Here is a 17982-nt window from a genome sequence, read left to right on the forward strand (position 1 = left end):
TTGTTGTTTAAATCATACAAATCCGGTGTGTATACTACTTCAAGTGCATTAAACGATATAATACGTCATGTTATATAAAATGAGACTTCAAGGTGTGATTTGATTCGATATTTCGTAGATAATTTTCCTTTCTATGTAGACAAATAATAGCTATAATAGCCTTAAAAGTTTTAATAAATGTCATCGGTAATTAGAAATGAAAAAATCTTAATTTCCAAGATTTGTTTCTAACTTACTTACTTACCGAAACGGTGCGATGTGGGCAGCATATATATCGTAAACAATGATGGAGGAGACTGCCATAACTTCCGCTGCCCCTGTCGACATGAGCGCCATACCAACCATTATAAGGATCAGATAACTCCCCATGTCACCGAGGACCTTCTTAGCAATATAAGGTGTCACCAAACCTAAAATAAGAATACACTATTTTGGCCCTTATCGTTTCTTGTGATAAGTGTTTAACAAGCGTATTTCGTTAAGTGGTGCGGGATTTTCTCGCTGTTTTGAAGACCAATCGGTAGCCTTCGGCCGCAAATGTCTCTTTGACAAAGTTTCCTATTCCGTAAATGTATGGATGAGTGACAAAAAAACGCCAAAAAATAAGACCCGATTCATTAATGCATACTCTGTGGAAATTAAGTCAAAAACATTTATATCTATTTACATCTATAGTGATGGTATCAATTATCGTTATTTTACAAAATTTTCTTTTGATCTTACTGATTGATAATTTTTTTTTTCTCATCATAGTTAAGCGTTATGAAAAAATATCGCTAGAAACTAAGGGCGCACGTGTCGCTGTCAATGAAATTAACAACGTCGTCAAAGGTTTATGTAACGATAAACAGATTAGCATTAGTCATTTCAACTCGTATCGGCTTAAGTGAGAAAAACAATCTCGTTGAGATGATCAACGCTAATCTATAATGGTGATACATAGAATTCGACATTTATTTAATAAAACGAATCTAAAAAATATGTTCATAATATCGATCAATAACCCGGAAATTAAAGATGTTGTTGAACTTACCTTGTTCGACCTGTTCCTCACTAAGCGGAAAACACCCTTGCTCATCGACAGTTGACAAAAATGTCATACCAGTTGTTACGGCAATCGACGATGGAATGGCGAACCACATCAAAGCGGCTAGAAAGAAACCGGTCACTCCTTGCATGGGTTTGGCTGCTATTCTACTCTGCCATGACGCCTGGTCACAATAGGTGATGGATGATGTCAAAACTAGACCAACAAGTGCATAAATCATACCTGTCTCAGATACAAACGTGAAGTAACTATTCTCGAGATTTCCGTCTATTCCGGCAACTATTTTCGTGTTTGTTAAATTCCCGTCTACGATCTTGTTCATAAGTGTTGCGTTGGTGAGTTTATTATAAACGCTGTCAAATGAATATCCATTGTCGGAGTTATAGAAAATATTAACAATGATGATTGTGAGGCAAACATATATAGAAACCGTATTGAAATATGAGACATAGAACGTCGTACCCAATCCACCAATGAAAGAATAACATCCAAAAAGAGTGGCGATGACTAAAGTGCAAAATTCATCTGAAGCATCTTTCGTTACTGATTTTATCGTAGCAGTACCAGCAACGACTAGAGAAGCAATTATGACCATGTTTACAAGAAGCGCTTGTATTGAGTATATTATATGTGCCAGTTTACCATGCCGTGCTTGAATGATCTAAAAAATAAAAAGGTGTACGTACAATTGGAAACAGACCACTAGTGTTTCACTAAAAAAATAAAATAGATACATGCATTGTTATTTCCGTTTTAAGCTGACTCTGATTAGAATTGAGTATCATATATCTATATTTACATCCAAAACACTGTTCTTAATACAATCATATATCTATATTTACACCTATAAAACTACTCTGAATACAGACTATTCTGTCCAGTAACTCCAGTTGGAAATGTTTTAAGGCCTTTTACTATATAAAAGGCCCAGATATGACACATATGACACAATTCCATTGAGAAAAAAAAGGCTTAATTTATAACAAAACAATTTTCGAAAAACAAATATGACAGACTTGTGACTTGAATGGAGAGGTGTCTCATTGGCACTCATCTTCTTATATCTATGAACCTACGATAACAACCATGATTATTTTGTGCGGACTTTCATTTTCTAATTGATAAAACGTTACGGTATATACCAACCTGGGGATAGGTTTTTGCTCCAGGTGCTTTAGTCTTTAGATGCGCAGACATGACAGGAAACACAGCTATGTTCATGGCTGCTCCGACTGTATACCAAAACGGTCCTGCTATACCAGTCTACAAATATATAAATCATATTATACAAAACTTTGTTCGAAAGTAATATAATATTGTATATAAATCGTCGTCTAAGATGAGTGGTCAGTATCAATCGTTTATGGCGCCATGTATCATAATAACTTGGAAGATGTAACAAAAGCAGACGTCAGCCTAAAGTTATTTTAATCTTCACAAAACTGTATGTTATAATGTTTGTTAAAACATTTTAAGCTTTCTATTTTAGTCAAAATGCCATATGTAACTTCAAATTGGTGTTCAATTTTGTATCGCGTTTATAATAAGCGTCGGCATTTTCTGACGTTACGAGAGGAAATCACCAGAGGCTTAATTTTAAGATTTCAATTCAAAGATGTTATTGTTTAAATATTCCGGCACGGTACGTTTGCGTTTTTTCATAGAACATTTGCGCTTTTTAATTTAGACACTTGCGCTTCAAAACATATGACATTTGCGCTTTTTACATATGACATTTGTGTTTAATATTCAAAGGGGTTTGATAAACACCCAGCCTAACTAAAATCCTGTATATCTATTTATAATATGTTGCTGTACCACTTTTATATCAATTAGAAGTAAAAAAAATCTATATTTTGTAAGAAACTGTTCCAAATTAGGGGAGGTTTGGAATCCCGCTAACATGTTTAACCCCGCCACATTCTATATGCATGTGCCTGTTCCAAGTCAGTAGTCTGTAATTTAGTACTGTGTTACTTATTTGTTTTCTTTCATTTTTTCAACATCAATTAGGCCGTTAGTTTTCTCGTTTGAATTGTTTTACATTTGTAATTTCGAGGCCTTTGCGGCTATGCGGTATGAGTGTTGGTCATTGTTGAAGGTCGCACGGTGACCTATAGGTGTAAAAGTCTGTGTCATTTAGTCTCTTTAGAAGACTCGTCACATTGACAATCATACCACATCTTCTTTTTTTTATATTGACATGAGTAATACCTTATAAGTTACAGTTGCACTCTGCATCAAATCTCCGGGCCAGAGTAGCTGTGATGCCACTGTTACAGCCGTCAGACTGGTACTGACTTTTCCACCTGCGTCAAAAGTCCTATCCACATTCTTTTCTTCATGATAAACATTACGTCTGATGTAGTTGTAAGATACCGCGAGAACCAACGAGATTCCGCCAAATCCAAGCAGCATAAGACACGCTGTTTCATACTTTTCAAGAACGGGTGGTATATCTTCGTAGGTACAATTTCTGTTAAGAAAAATACACAAGTCCTTTAAAACTATTCAAAACATAAGTATTTTAACAAGAAGTTTTTTTTAACAATTATTCAAAATGGCAGTGTGATTAAAACATTGACAGATATCAAAAAGATAACCTTCAAAAGAGGTCATGGTTTGTCGGTTTTTATCTGTGCTAAAAATTTTGACAAAGTTTTATATCTTTATTTCCTTTTTTCAATAATTTCCGTTCATATCAAATATACGTACATTTTGTTTGCATGGCCGGCGTCCAAAATGGTTTTGTTGATGTCCATTTTGTCTTTATTGATCTATATTTTGGCTTGAACTTCACCTGCAAATAAATTGGAATATGATATTTAAACAAAAACTGTGGGCACATATGAGCCAATGGCCTGCAAAAAATGTGGATGAATTTAGATTTTAATTCGACTTGATTTTAGGTGCATGTTTTTTCAATCATGTCAAGGAAAATGAAACTCTGAAACTTACAGTAAGATGTGAATTGCAAGCACTTATGTAATAGCATTAACAAATGTGTAAGTAAAAATAATACATGAACGTCACATGAGTAAGTCAAACAAACATGATTTTGCAAGTATTTCTCATGCAGATATCCGTATGTTTCAAGTCAGAAAATCAGTCTTAACTCAATCAGTGCAGTAACATTTTAAAAAATAAAAATAAAAATAGGAATATATTCGAGCTTTGCAAACAAACACTGATTATTAACTTGTGCACTATGCAAATCTTTGACTTAATGTACTGTTAGATTACTATTTAATGTTGGTTTTTTTTTAAATCTGAAACATTGAATTTGCTATTCTATAACCAATGATTGATAACTTATAAGCAGCGTTGCTGACCCAATTGCAGTAAAAGCGGTGTACTGCATGATTCATTATCTAACAAAACATGTTTTTTTAATAACATTGATTATTCAAGCTAGTGACTACGTCCAACAAAAACATTTAAGAAGCTGAATCGCGTCAGTTCAACTCGTCACAAGACACCAAATGACACAGCAACAAACGATAACCACTGAATACAAGAATGTTGACTTAGATTCGGTACATACAAACAGAATGTGGCGGGATTAACAATTTTAGCCTGATCCCAACACTTCCGTAATATTGGACAGTGGTGTGTAACAGTACAACATAAGACCGAACGAAACAAATCAATTAAAAAAACTTAACTCATCAGATGGATTAACATATAAATAAATCTAACAAAAAACACCGAGTGGACGTGGCCGGGTACTTGTACATCCAAAAACACAAATACACTAAGTACAGATCTGAGAGTACTCGCAGTTATTGACAGCTAGTTCAAAAACTATAACAACTTATACAAAAATAAATCATGCATCTAAGACTCAATAGCTCGTTTACATACATGTAGCTCATAAAAGGTCATTTCCTGTACACGTTAAGTCATATAATGCTCCGTTTTCATATTGAGCAAACGGTAAAATGAACATTTTGTTTCGTGTGCTAGTTCATTTTGGGGTTCCTTTACGCAGTCTGGGTATAAAAGATTAAAGACCGTCGATAAAAGACCACTATTTCGATTGAAACATTTAAAGCTTAAGGGTGTCGAGTATAAATTGCAGTATAAAACAATATATAGCTAATTGTGGGGAAGATAAAAATAACATTTTTAAACTGGTACAAATATTTAATATTTTCCGACATTACTTATATACTGTATATCTATTTTGAAGTATTTATGATGTGCTTAGATCAGGTTTAGGACTTTAGTTGAATGTTCGGACTCCTTCGGGGTTTTTTTTTCTACGAATCTGGGGAAACTATGCTGCCTCATTACACCTATATATTCCTTACCATATAAGACTTAATACAATAGCTCATCATAACAGATCATTAATGAAAACTTAACATGTTTAAGCGTTATGTAGATTTCTTTTCTTTTGGTTTGAGACCCAAATAATACAAATGCAAAATTAATATAAGGTAAAAGTCCGACTCAGCCTTTTCCCGCAATTTTTACAAAGTTAAATATCTCGGAAAGGAGCTCCTTAAAAGAGGGACGAAATATACCAGAGGGACTGTCAAAATCATAAATCGAAAATAAACTGACAACGCCATGGCTAAAAACGAAAAAGACAAACAGACAAACAATAGTACACACGACACAACAAAGAAAACTAAGGAATAAGCAACACGACCCCACCAAAAACCAGGAGTGATCTCAGGTGCTCCGGAAGGGTAAGGTGCTCCATAACGTATGAATATTTTTAGCTTGTTTTTACTTAACTAAAACTCTTATGGCTTGTAGTATCAATTCTAAATTCTATATTATAGTACATCCTTAAGAACATAAGCTGGATAATATGAATCTGGAACTACCCCGTCATATTGCAAACTTTCACTATTAATCACTTTGTAAAGTTGCATAATAATTTAAACAGATTTTACCGGTATTTACTTATGTCGTACGCGCAGAAATCAAAATTTACTTTTCTACAACAAAAAGAATGGTGAACGGTTATTATGCATCAAAAATGCATCAAATCAGGACTTTATATTTGTTAAGTAGGGTTTGATATTAATGTAAACTATCACATTATCTTTTTACGACATTACAATAAAAAAAAATAGAATGACAAATATTGGTTAATATCTTATTTTACGGAACATATCATATAAAAAAGGTACGCTGATAAGATGGAGACAGTATTTTTGCATATACATGTATAATTTATTAATTTTTGCATACATTTGAAAGTATCTAGCGTCTGTAGATACCCTGTAGAAGTGTTGTTTATGTACAAAGCAAAGATTTCCATTTTTCAACTAAACCGTTTCTTTAAGCGTCATTTTCTGATAAATTCTATGTTGTGTCTTGATACTGTTGTTCGACTATTGTCATGGCGTTCTCATTTTATGTTTGACTTATGAGTTATGATGTCACTTCGGAACCTTTCTTCTCCCTTTTGAAAAAAAATCCATAAAAAAAAATGTTTTTGGTCGTTTTTTTTAGCTTGCACAAAATCGTATCATATTTATTATCTATTTCTTTGGGTTCAACACTGATAAACGTGATTGTTATGCCCCACCTACGATAGTAGAGGGGCATTATGTTTTCATGTATGTACGTCCTTTCGTCTGTCTGTCTGATCGTTCGTCCATCCATACGTCCGTTCGTCCATCTTCAATCAGGATAAAGTTTTTGGTCAAGGTAGTTTTTGATGAAGTTGAAGTCCAATCAAATTGACATGTTCCTTATAATATGATCTTTCGAATTCTAATTCCAAATTAAAGTCAACGGTCAACTGAACATAGAAAATGATAGTGCGAGTGGGGCATCCGTGTACTGGGGACACATTCTTGTTTTCTATTTTTAATTAACAGTCTTGTCGAAAACCAAAAGGTTATGTGTAGATCCTTTGGCTTTTTATAGTTCTAAATGGTTTAAAAAAAAAAGGAAACAACGTGATCAACTTATACTCGGGTAAACACAGATGTCTGATAAACCGAGTTAGAATCATTGATCAGTTAAAAATGCCGTTAACAAATTGAAATTCTATCTGAACTTAAAAAATCCGTGTTTTCGGCACGATCGAGTTCGACAAAATAGGATTTAAAATCTAAAATTTAAATCAGTTATCGGTAGTGCTCATACCACTGTCCGTCGTTATACTACATCGTCAAGTAATAGTATTTGGTTTCTAGTTGGATTATCGATCTTTGCAAGTGATTGATTTACCCATAATCCTCCTTTTTGACGTCGACATTTAGGAAAAGCAGACGCATTTTTTAGCCATAGATTTATCTTCTAAAAAATCGGAACCAATCTGACACATAAGTTGTTAAAAACCTTATTTGTTTTAAAACTGTTTCAAATAATATTTATCAATGATTTAATTGTCGTTTATTTTGACTCGATGGATACAATTGTCGAAGGGTCATGGCAAATTATGATTTTTAGAAGACGGCATGGTCAGGTTTTGTCGTCATTCCGAGAAGAAAATAGATTTCTACTACATCGAATTATTTCTAAATTTTATTTCCGATATGCAATTTTGACAATTTGAATTTAGTTCAAATTTAGAGCAAACTTCTAAATCTAAATTTAGCATTATTTTGGTTGATTAGAGACGCACGTTAAAAGTTGAGATGGCTGGATTATTGAATACAAAATAAAATATTGTTTGCTTTACGATGGATGGGCCATTGGCATTGGCAAATCTTATATTCATTTTTTTGTTCTCGTGCTTTTAGACACGATCGGCCACAGCAGAATCAGCAAATGCGTTGGTTTTTTTTTGTTTTTTTTTCTTTTGCATTGTTTTAATTCTTATATGTTCATATAGTACATATTTACATAATTTATCATAGCATGTCTTTTTCAGTTTAAAATGCTCAAGGTATCTGGTAGGAAGAGGCGACAATGTGTTCTACATAGGCTAAGAAAACTTTTTGCGTTCAAACATTGATGGAGATTCGAGTGTTAACATATATATAGAGGGTCCAGTAGCAACAACTTTACACAGTTCAGAGGTTATGTCTATGACTTACTATGGCTCCGGTATTCACGACCGCTACTTCTAGTTCTGCTGATGATAATCAGGTAATTTCCAGTTTTTCAAAATTCATCTCCGTGTAGTATTAAGGACAACACTGGCGTAGCACACGGTACGGTTGGTACGGTTCCGACCGTACCAATTTTTACTGCAGGTACGGAAAACCGTACCAAAAAAATCAAAATATTAAATAAAAAATATGCTAGCATAGTATGCAAACTTCCATACAATAAATGTTTTACATTTACCTCTGCCTGTTTTCTTAAAGAAAGAAAACCGCAGTACCGTAATCAGTTTATTGATTACCAATTAATGATTAATTAATCAAAATTGTTAAAGATGCTGTTGCGGATAATGTTGGGTGTTGTTATTGGTTCATGCGCCAATCTGACACAGACTGAATAAACTGAAACGAATGGATAATCTGAAGAATGCTATAGCTAGCAACAATCGCCAGCTAATTCGGAAAATCTCCACATGATGTTACTAGCTCTTTAAGTTTAACGCATCAGTTTGGAAATATTTTCAAGGTCGAAGAAGCTAGCATTTTTTTTTTTTTATTAATTGTTGCAAGTTTTGATTCCAGATGATGTAGGTATAAACCTCAAAACAATTGGAAAAAGTAATATTATTGTTTGCACAATGCCATATCCTTAGGTTTGCAGGTAAACGATATATGTAATGATTTCACTCGGTTTTTTTTAATAAAACCACCACAAGTCAAGTTCAAAATCAGTTGATTGATTGTTTATTTTCTTAACGTACAGTTGCAAATATTTCGAGCATAATGTCAATTGAAATCAGAGGTGAGGGTTTTTTTTTATAATGTAAGATACCGTATTGCAAAAGGGAATATAACCTTTATCGGGACTCCGGAATTGTTCATTAAAAGTCGGGATTGGTTATGTTCGGGACTTCGTAAGACCTCTAAGGCTTCGTACCCCTTTCTGCACTGTGCCTTTCTTTGAGTGCCCTTTCGTAACATAAAACCCGAGCATAAATCACCATTATTTCACATATCTATACTTCAGCAGGAGGCGGTTTTCGTGAGACCGCCGATTTACTCTTTCCATTGTTTATTACAATAATTTTGAAAAACTGTAGGAATGGTGTAGAATTTATGTAGAAAGTACATTGTATTTTTAAAAAAGAATCGCGATCAAGGGACAAAAGACAAACCAGAGAACAAATAAGACACACAAGGACAACCAGCACCATTCAACATTGAAAACTATCAAATCAAATTAGAAACACGGACCCCTAAAAAAACTGGTGCAACTAAAGGTGCTCCAGAAGCGTAAGGAGGTCCTTCTTGCAAGACGGTAAAAATCACGGTAATTGCGACAGGCTCTCTGGTAAATGTGCATATGACAAAATCGTACACAATACTTATAAACAAGATACAAATTATCAAGAACACAGTGATTTATTTCAGTTCTTCATCTTGACAGTCGCTGCATGAGCATTTAAAATAATTATATCCTACCAGGTAAAGATGACCCCCTAGTGTCGACTTAAGTGATTGTCCTGAACGTTCACATTAAAACATTTAACATGTTAACCCTGCCGCAATTTTGCGCCTGTCCCAAGTCAGGAACCTTTGTTTTTCTTGTTTGTTTTTAATTTTAGTTCTTTTGTGTGTTATGGGGTCTAAAAAAGTGTGCACCCCCCAAAACACGTTGTTTCTGGGCCGGCAGTCCTATAATAAAAGACTTCTGAGGTTCATATCATTTATACTCAACGTTTTTTATCATGTATTTTTTTTACTATCAATGTTTAACCCGAGTTGGGGTTTGATAGTAAAAAAAATCAGATACTATCCGAATTCGGGTTCAACATTGATAGATAAAAAAATATCCGCTAAAAAACTTTGAATGTAAATGATATGAACCTCGGAAGTCTTATATTATAGGACTACCAAGACCGGCTGCAGTTTATCCCATGCATGCAGTGTCTGAGGATTGTCGTAGTTTTTTTTACCCATTTCCGATCCTCATTCATTTTTTTATTCACTATAGCTCAAAAGTTGCTAGCCTCACTTTGATTGTTTTATTTTAAAAATAATAATAGTAAGATCTTATAATAATTAAACTGACAGAAATCACTTGTAAATCATGAATTTTGCACAATGATTTGTCGCGAGGTATAGTATGAAAGTGTTGTTCTCATTTACAAATCTTGCTATGTAAATGACTACAAAAGACACAGACATTCATTTTTTTTTTCAAATTGTCTTGTAAAAAATGCTGCGGTTCAAAAACATTTTTTAGTGCCAGGAAACACTCAGAATGCAGGATTTTAACGCTATAAACCCCAGAGCTTCTGGGGGCCTTGAGCGGCCCCCATACCCCCTGCCGTAATAGCGAGGCTGGATGGGCCACTTCGTGTCCCATATGTCTAATTTGCCGAAACCGTACCATTGTTTTTCGGCATGCTACGCCTATGGGACAATGATGAGCTTGCAAGAAATGTCGATAAGTTAAATCATTTCAGGCGAATATGTTGATCTGGCCTTACCATTAGCTTATTCAGAGGCCTCTTCTGTGGATAATTAGAAAGTCGTTATTTCACAGGACTTGTGATACCCCCCAAAAAAGGGGGGTCTTCCTTTATTTTTATATGTAAGAATGTGACACAGAAACAGGCCCCTTATTTTCATGTCTTGCTGATTAGAACAGGGTTGCTATTTCTTGCACTGCTGTCGGTAACAGGTTTAATTTTTAAACAATTGAATTAAAAAGAACAGATTGGATACTGGATATTGAAACACGTATGTTTTTTGCTTACATTGATAAACTGTTTGGTGACAGGATTTATATTTCTGAACTAGTCTAGAAAATAAAGGTCTCTGGCCAGACTAAGGTATACATTTTACAAGCGTGTCTAGAACAGGGTATACATTTTCGCATTCTAAGCATGTCTAGAAGGTGATTTTTTTCTACAATATTTCTGTTTAGAACGGTATGTTTTGCAACGTTTTCTGGTTAGAACGGGTATGATTTAGAAAGTGCTGTCGGCACAGTTATACCTGAAAAAATAGTCGGTAACCCCCCTCCCACGGAATACAACCAAGACAGCAACAAAACAGAAATTTACACAATAGGTACATTGGGTAACTGGACAGATGCGTTTTTTAGTCTATATTAGTATATTTTGTACTACTGATCACTCGACTGTTTTTCAAGATTTACTCAAGTACATACATAGTATATGGCTAGGCGCTAAGTGGTGCGCACTAGGATGGAAGTCGTACGATGAAAAATTTCGTCTCAGAATGTCACAGGATCCAGCTGGTTCTTGGGCTGTTGTTGACCCTGACTTATGGCTACTCAATATGTATTCTCCGTCTAGTATTGGTAATGGCAATAAGAATGGGGTCCTTAAAATGTTTCGCATTCAATTACCAAGGTTTATGCGGGGTTCATTCATGTGCTTATACTCATTCTTGTTTAAGTTGCTTTGAGGAACACCCACTTATGATCAGTGTCCCATACAAGACTGTTTTCCTGAAGGCAGGCAAAAATGTAAGATTTAAGCAAACTAGGCCTCTGTTTAGACCGAGATTTAAGGCACGTGTAAGCAACTCGTTGCAGTATCTCGTCAATACGAACTCGTATACTGGACAAAATATGAAGTGAATTTTTAGCAAATGCTATTACAATTGATCTTAAAGAGATATCAAATTGAGAATTTTTGTTATGTTAATCTTATGTTTAATTTTGTATAGAAGTTGGATTGCATTGATTTCGAATCCAAACTGATGTATCATCTATTGGATAAAGGGTGGACTCAAATAAACACAACTGAATTAAACGTAAATTCGTATTACTATCATGTAAAATCAATCAAGAGCTATACTGGGATCAGATACTTTTAATCTTATTAAAATTTTTGTTAAAAGATAATTCTAACCTCTCAATTTAGCAACATTTTTTTTTATCATTATTTATTAAGATTATATTAAAACCAAGCATTATATTTGATGATTAACAAGCAAATATCAAAGTTAGTAAGGATGTTGATTCGTCCTCTAGTATTGTTATTAATGGTAATTAATTTCAGATTTGAGCGTTGTATATTCCAGGCTCAAGTAATGCAGCTGCAGATTGTCTGTCTCGTTTTTGGGTGATCCGATCCCGTACATTTGGACCGGAAGCATTTATCATACCACACATAACTTTCATATGGTCATTTCGAAACTGGAATAGACTTGTGATTGTTTGTTATAATTCAAAATACACAATTCGGTAGTAGATAGTACGAAAAGTTTACACGGGCTTTACATTTGTTAAACAGTTTCGGGAAAGATTTTGGTCTTGCCAATGTATGGCTTATGTCCTTGCAGGACGTTGTGCTTTTACTGCATATATTTTAAATTAGGATTTGCTAATTGAACAATACGTACACATCGATCAGCTTGATCTGGCTTAAGCATTTACAATAAGCTAAATGTTTATGAAGACTTTACTAAAAATTTACAGTAAGCGTTGGTTTGGAGCGTTCAGGGTTGCTTCAGATGGACAGTAGGTTGACTTTTTAAGAGAGATATTGCATCGTAATTTGTCAATATTATCAGGTATATGAAGTTCTGCATACGAAAGCTACGATATTCCAGGCTGTTTTTCCTGGGCTTGTCGTGGTCTTTTTATGTATCGTTGGGGAGTTGACAGTTCAAAATATGAGCAATACATGGTCTACAAATCATGCATTAAACAAGACTGATGTCAAAATTTACAAGAAATATGTAGAAACTCATTTGGTTAAACTGAAGGTAAAACAGTTCAAAATAATATACAACTATACACATTCTTCCTGAGCAATTAGACAAATGTGTTTGTCCAGTGGCTTTTATTGCTTTGCTATTTGCCAGATAGACTTGTAGTAGGTGGACCGCTATTTTGTCTTTTGATGGTTAGCTAGTTTGACTAAATACCAATTTTCTACAATACTCAAAATATGATCTCTACATGTTTTAGGTATTAAACATGCTCGTTGTTCGTCGAACTCATTCAACATAGGTATGGACCTATAATGGTTACTTCTATAAATTGTGACTTGGATGGATTTTTGTCTCTTGGCACTCATACCACATCTTCATATATCTATATATGGAGAGAACTTGTGTTGTGATGGATTATCCAATAAAATATTTAGGTCGTTTGAAAGCGGGTGCATATTTGCGTTACATATACGAATTTCCAGTTAATTGTGTGTATGTTGCCGATTCTCCTATAAGGGTTTGGATTGTTAGGTCGTCAATATTAAGAATGTGATTTTGGAACCAAGACAACGACCGGGAGGAGGTAATTTGGCTTTGAAAGGTCGGAAGTGAAAATTTGATGGTAGGTTTGTTTTTACCGATGGCTAACTATCTCTAAGGTGAAGAATATTCTAATGCAAAGATTGGAAGATCCTCACAGCTATATTACAGTGCACATTGGGAAATGATATATTTAAAATATCAAACTAGGTTACTTTCATCATTAGCTAGTTCAATTTATATCAAGGTTATATATTGATTTGCCTGTTACAACTTGATTTGGTCTCGAGTTTTATTGCCAAGACTGCAATGACGGTCTTCAAACATTACATTATATATATATATATAGATTAGACCGTTGGTTTTCCCGTTTGAATGGTTTTGCACTAGTAATTTTGGGGCAATTTATAGCTTGTTGTTCGGTGTGGGCCAGGGCTCCATGTTGGGGGCCTACATTTACCTATAATGGTTTACGTTTTTTTTAAATTGTTGTTAGGATGGATAGTTGTCACATTGGCACTCACACCACATCTTCCTATATCTATTTGACAGTTTTTAGTTGCCTATATATGTTCTTAGTGAACAGTTAAACGAAATATCGACATTATTGGGCTGTTTTATAAATAATACAAATAGTTGCTTGTTAATTTACAATTTATATCATATAATGGCATATTCATTTATCAGAAAATTATTTTAATCAAATTTTGCTTGAAATGGCACAGCTATGCGCAGCTCCCCCCAATTTTATTGGCGGTTGACGGTTCTGTGAAAATTTTAACTATAGGCTAAAATTGTCGCAGCACCGCCAATTTGGCAGATTTCGCTGCGCTTAGATAACATATTTGCAGTTTACAGACTTATTGTAATCGTATGATAGCATTAGCCTCTGATTTCCAGGGTTAATAGCTTATCTTGAACTTCCCCTTTTCATATATGGTCTGCCACCTCAAACATATTCGGCGATCATCATATAACATTTTCAAAGACACATATGCATTTTTATCAGTTAATTTTAGTTCATATATCTACATGTATCACAAATTGCATTTCATATAATAGTACATATATCATATCACAAATTGCATTTCATATAACAGTACATATATCATATCTGTTAATAAATGCTGTGGCCATTTCCTGCCAATACCAATCTTGTTATTTTTTATGAGCATCTAAGATAATAGGATTTAAAATCTAAAATTTAAATCAGTTATCGGTAGTGCTCATACCACTGTCCGTCGTTATACTACATCGTCAAGTAATAGTATTTGGTTTCTAGTTGGATTATCGATCTTTGCAAGTGATTGATTTACCCATAATCCTCCTTTTTGACGTCGACATTTAGGAAAAGCAGACGCATTTTTTAGCCATAGATTTATCTTCTAAAACCCGCCCACCCTCCCTTAAATTTATTAGTAGAATGCAATTCCTACGGAAGATACTGCTGTTTGGTTTTGTTTGTTTATTTCAGAATTGTATTGTCTAGACTACATCAATTAAATCATCACTCTATGTGGAAAGATGTACAAAAGTTCTAATGACGAGACGGTCTTTCAAGAAAAAAGTTTAATCCTTGACGAGGAGTGGACGTGCATGCATATAGAAATTGAATGGATAACTTGGAAAGAAATTTATTAGTTTGTTGTTTTTTTTCTGATTTTTATTAAACTTTGCGTTGGTAGCGATAACTTCTGATATCCAGGGTTAGTCGCTTGATTTATGGCAGATTTCGCTGCGCTTAGATAACATATTTGCAGTTTACAGACTTATTGTAATCGTATGATAGCATTAGCCTCTGATTTCCAGGGTTAATAGCTTATCTTGAACTTCCCCTTTTCATATATGGTCTGCCACCTCAAACATATTCGGCGATCATCATATAACATTTTCAAAGACACATATGCATTTTTATCAGTTAATTTTAGTTCTTACATCTACATGTATCACAAATTGCATTTCATATAATAGTACATATATCATATCACAAATTGCATTTCATATAACAGTACATATATCATATCTGTTAATAAATGCTGTGGCCATTTCCTGCCAATACCAATCTTGTTATTTTTTATGAGCATCTAAGATAACAAGGTTAGACTGTACATTAGAGTATAATACTGCTACACGGACCTGTTGTGCTGCTTTGTATTTTCAACCTATAAAAACGATTTTGAGGCCTGTTTCCGGAACAAATGAGTGTGATGAGAATGGCTGTTTTTCATTCTCGTTATTATAGAAACAAATTAATTTTAATTATGTAATTTTATTTAGGTGTACATAGATCAAGGAAGATGTGGAATGAGTGCCAATGAGATATCTCTCCAGACATTGATTGATCGAAACACAACTGGCATAACTTGAAAAGAGTTCATAACTCAATAAGATTTATGTGCATTATTTCAATTTTGTCAAAAAGTACATGCGCAGTCGAAATTTTTGCATTCATTTGGAAAGTAAAATTAAATTTTTGATGTCTCCATATTTAATTATGGAAAATGGCGAACATGTCTGTCGATAATTCTAAGTTGAGCCAAACTGTTGTGCCTTTAAAAAGCTCCAAAAAAAGCACGTAGATACGATATGCATTTCACTTTATCAAACAAGCTGAAATATCGAAGTCAAAGTAGATATAGGAAGATGTGGTGTGAGTGCCAATGAGACAACTCGCCATCCAAATAACAATTTAAAATAATAAACCATTATAGGTCAATGTACGGCCTTCAACACGGAGCCTTGGTTCACACCGATCAACAAGCTATAAAGGGCCCCAAAATTACTAGTTTAAATCCGCTCAAACGGGAAAACCAACGGTCTAATCTATTTAAAAAAAAAAACGAGACACGAGAAACACGTATAAATTACATAAACAAACAACATTTACTGTACATCAGATTCCTGACTTAGGACAGGTGCAAACATTTGCAGCGGGATTAAACGTTTTAATGGTACCAATTAAACCTTCGACTTTTTCTGAAACAATAGCATAACATCACAACATAGAAAAACACACGATAAAATATCAATTGGCAGGCTTAACTCAATAAAAAAAACGTAAATTACTACACTATGAACGAATAAATTTAATCTGTGATATCTGAAAGTGTTTGTTTGTTATTATTTGTTGGGGTTTTTTTTTTTTTGCTTGCTGGTTTTTTTTTTTTCTTCCTCTCCCTTGCATTAAGTTACATTTTATGAAGCTTAATAGTTGTGAAAAATACTAAATTAAACATGATGAAATTTTTTTTAACACATAAAAAAAAAAATTCTTCAAAAATTGCAGCATTCCGCACACGCGTCAGGTGGTTATTTTCTATAAAATGGACTATGATATTATTTTTAAACGCTCTCTATGTTTTCTAAAAACGTTTTCTGAAAATATTCATGAAATTTTTGTTGAGTTTTTTCTTCAAAACTCACACCACCACAAACCTTAGTTAGATTCAGCCCAGGTTGAAAATATATAAGGTAGACAAATCATATCTTAATATTTGTATAACAATATGTTACAACCTTTGGCTGAAAAATTGCGCCAATGCTATACCGTTACGTCAGTGGTTCTCTTCGCGTAAAAAATCTAATTATTTTCGCAATGTGAAAATCGAAGTGCTTGCAATTATTATGTTAAACTGCTATGTCTTGCTTCTGATTATAGAGAAAATTATTTAAACCGATTGTAATGAAGCATGATTATCCTTGTAATTCAAATTTAATATTATGCTTACGCATTTTTTTATTTATTTATTTTTTTAAGTTTACCGAAAATAATTCTTTTCACCTACAAGTAAATTATTATCATGATTAAATTAAAAAATGATTGAAACTAAAAATCTGAAGAAAAAAACTCACCGAAATATGTCACCGCAACTCTGTCATGCCATCAACGTCCTTTCTCTCACAAAGTTGTCACCGGTATTGGTCCTAATATTACAATATGCTTGGCTTGATTTGTCTACTTTAATATAACATAACAATACAAGTTTTCTGTTAATTAAATATATGTAAATATGTTTGTAAATCAATAGAAACTCTATACATATAAATAAGGCCAATAAAGTAACAGAAATCTGTAGTAATTTGCTATTTGTAAGGTTACGGCTCAAAATTGATTTAAGACTTAGTTCTTTATAATGATACAATATAAATGTATGATTTTGTAAACTTTTGGTATTTCGATTTGATTTCTCGACTTGTATCGCTTAATATTATTAAAATATACGGTCGGCGTTCGTCTCCTTAATCCCAGAAAACAATGTAATTTAGATACCGGTGGTTGACTGGTCTGTAAAGTGTATGTTCTGCAATCACCTATTTTCCGATAAAAATAACGAATCCTTGTGTTTCAAAATACAGGGTTTTATCCAGAAAAAAACGTTGTTTTTCTAAAATGATAGCTCTCGCACACCTCAGTTTATATTGGTGTCCCATACTAGGAGAATCTTGTTAGGGTTTTACAAAATAGAGAATAGTGTAGTAAGACAGACAAATGGAATAATAAAAAACTAAGAAAAGAGAGAAAAAAGTATGACATCATAGTTTAATCTTTACATTTTTTAGATGTTTCTGGATCATACTGAATGATACATGGTAATATATGTTAAAAAAAGTATCTTTTTGCAACAGGCCCATTCGGGGTATAAAAAAGAAGATGTGGTA

The 17982-nt window shown here is 33.7% G+C and overlaps 1 long non-coding RNA gene across 1 annotated transcript; it reads right to left on the reverse strand.

The window, feature by feature from the left end:
- Positions 1-249: 249 nt before the first annotated feature.
- On the reverse strand, positions 250-17276 carry LOC143043561 (uncharacterized). The gene is made up of 6 exons (XR_012968469.1): positions 17176-17276; positions 3764-3848; positions 3263-3524; positions 2195-2311; positions 1034-1709; positions 250-410 (listed from the first exon to the last, which is right to left on the reverse strand). It is a non-coding gene; the product is annotated as an uncharacterized LOC143043561 (long non-coding RNA).
- Positions 17277-17982: the final 706 nt, after the last annotated feature.

The sequence above is a fragment of the Mytilus galloprovincialis genome, chromosome 8 (genome assembly GCF_965363235.1).
Source record: "Mytilus galloprovincialis chromosome 8, xbMytGall1.hap1.1, whole genome shotgun sequence".
Classification (NCBI taxonomy): Eukaryota; Metazoa; Mollusca; class Bivalvia; order Mytilida; family Mytilidae; genus Mytilus; species Mytilus galloprovincialis.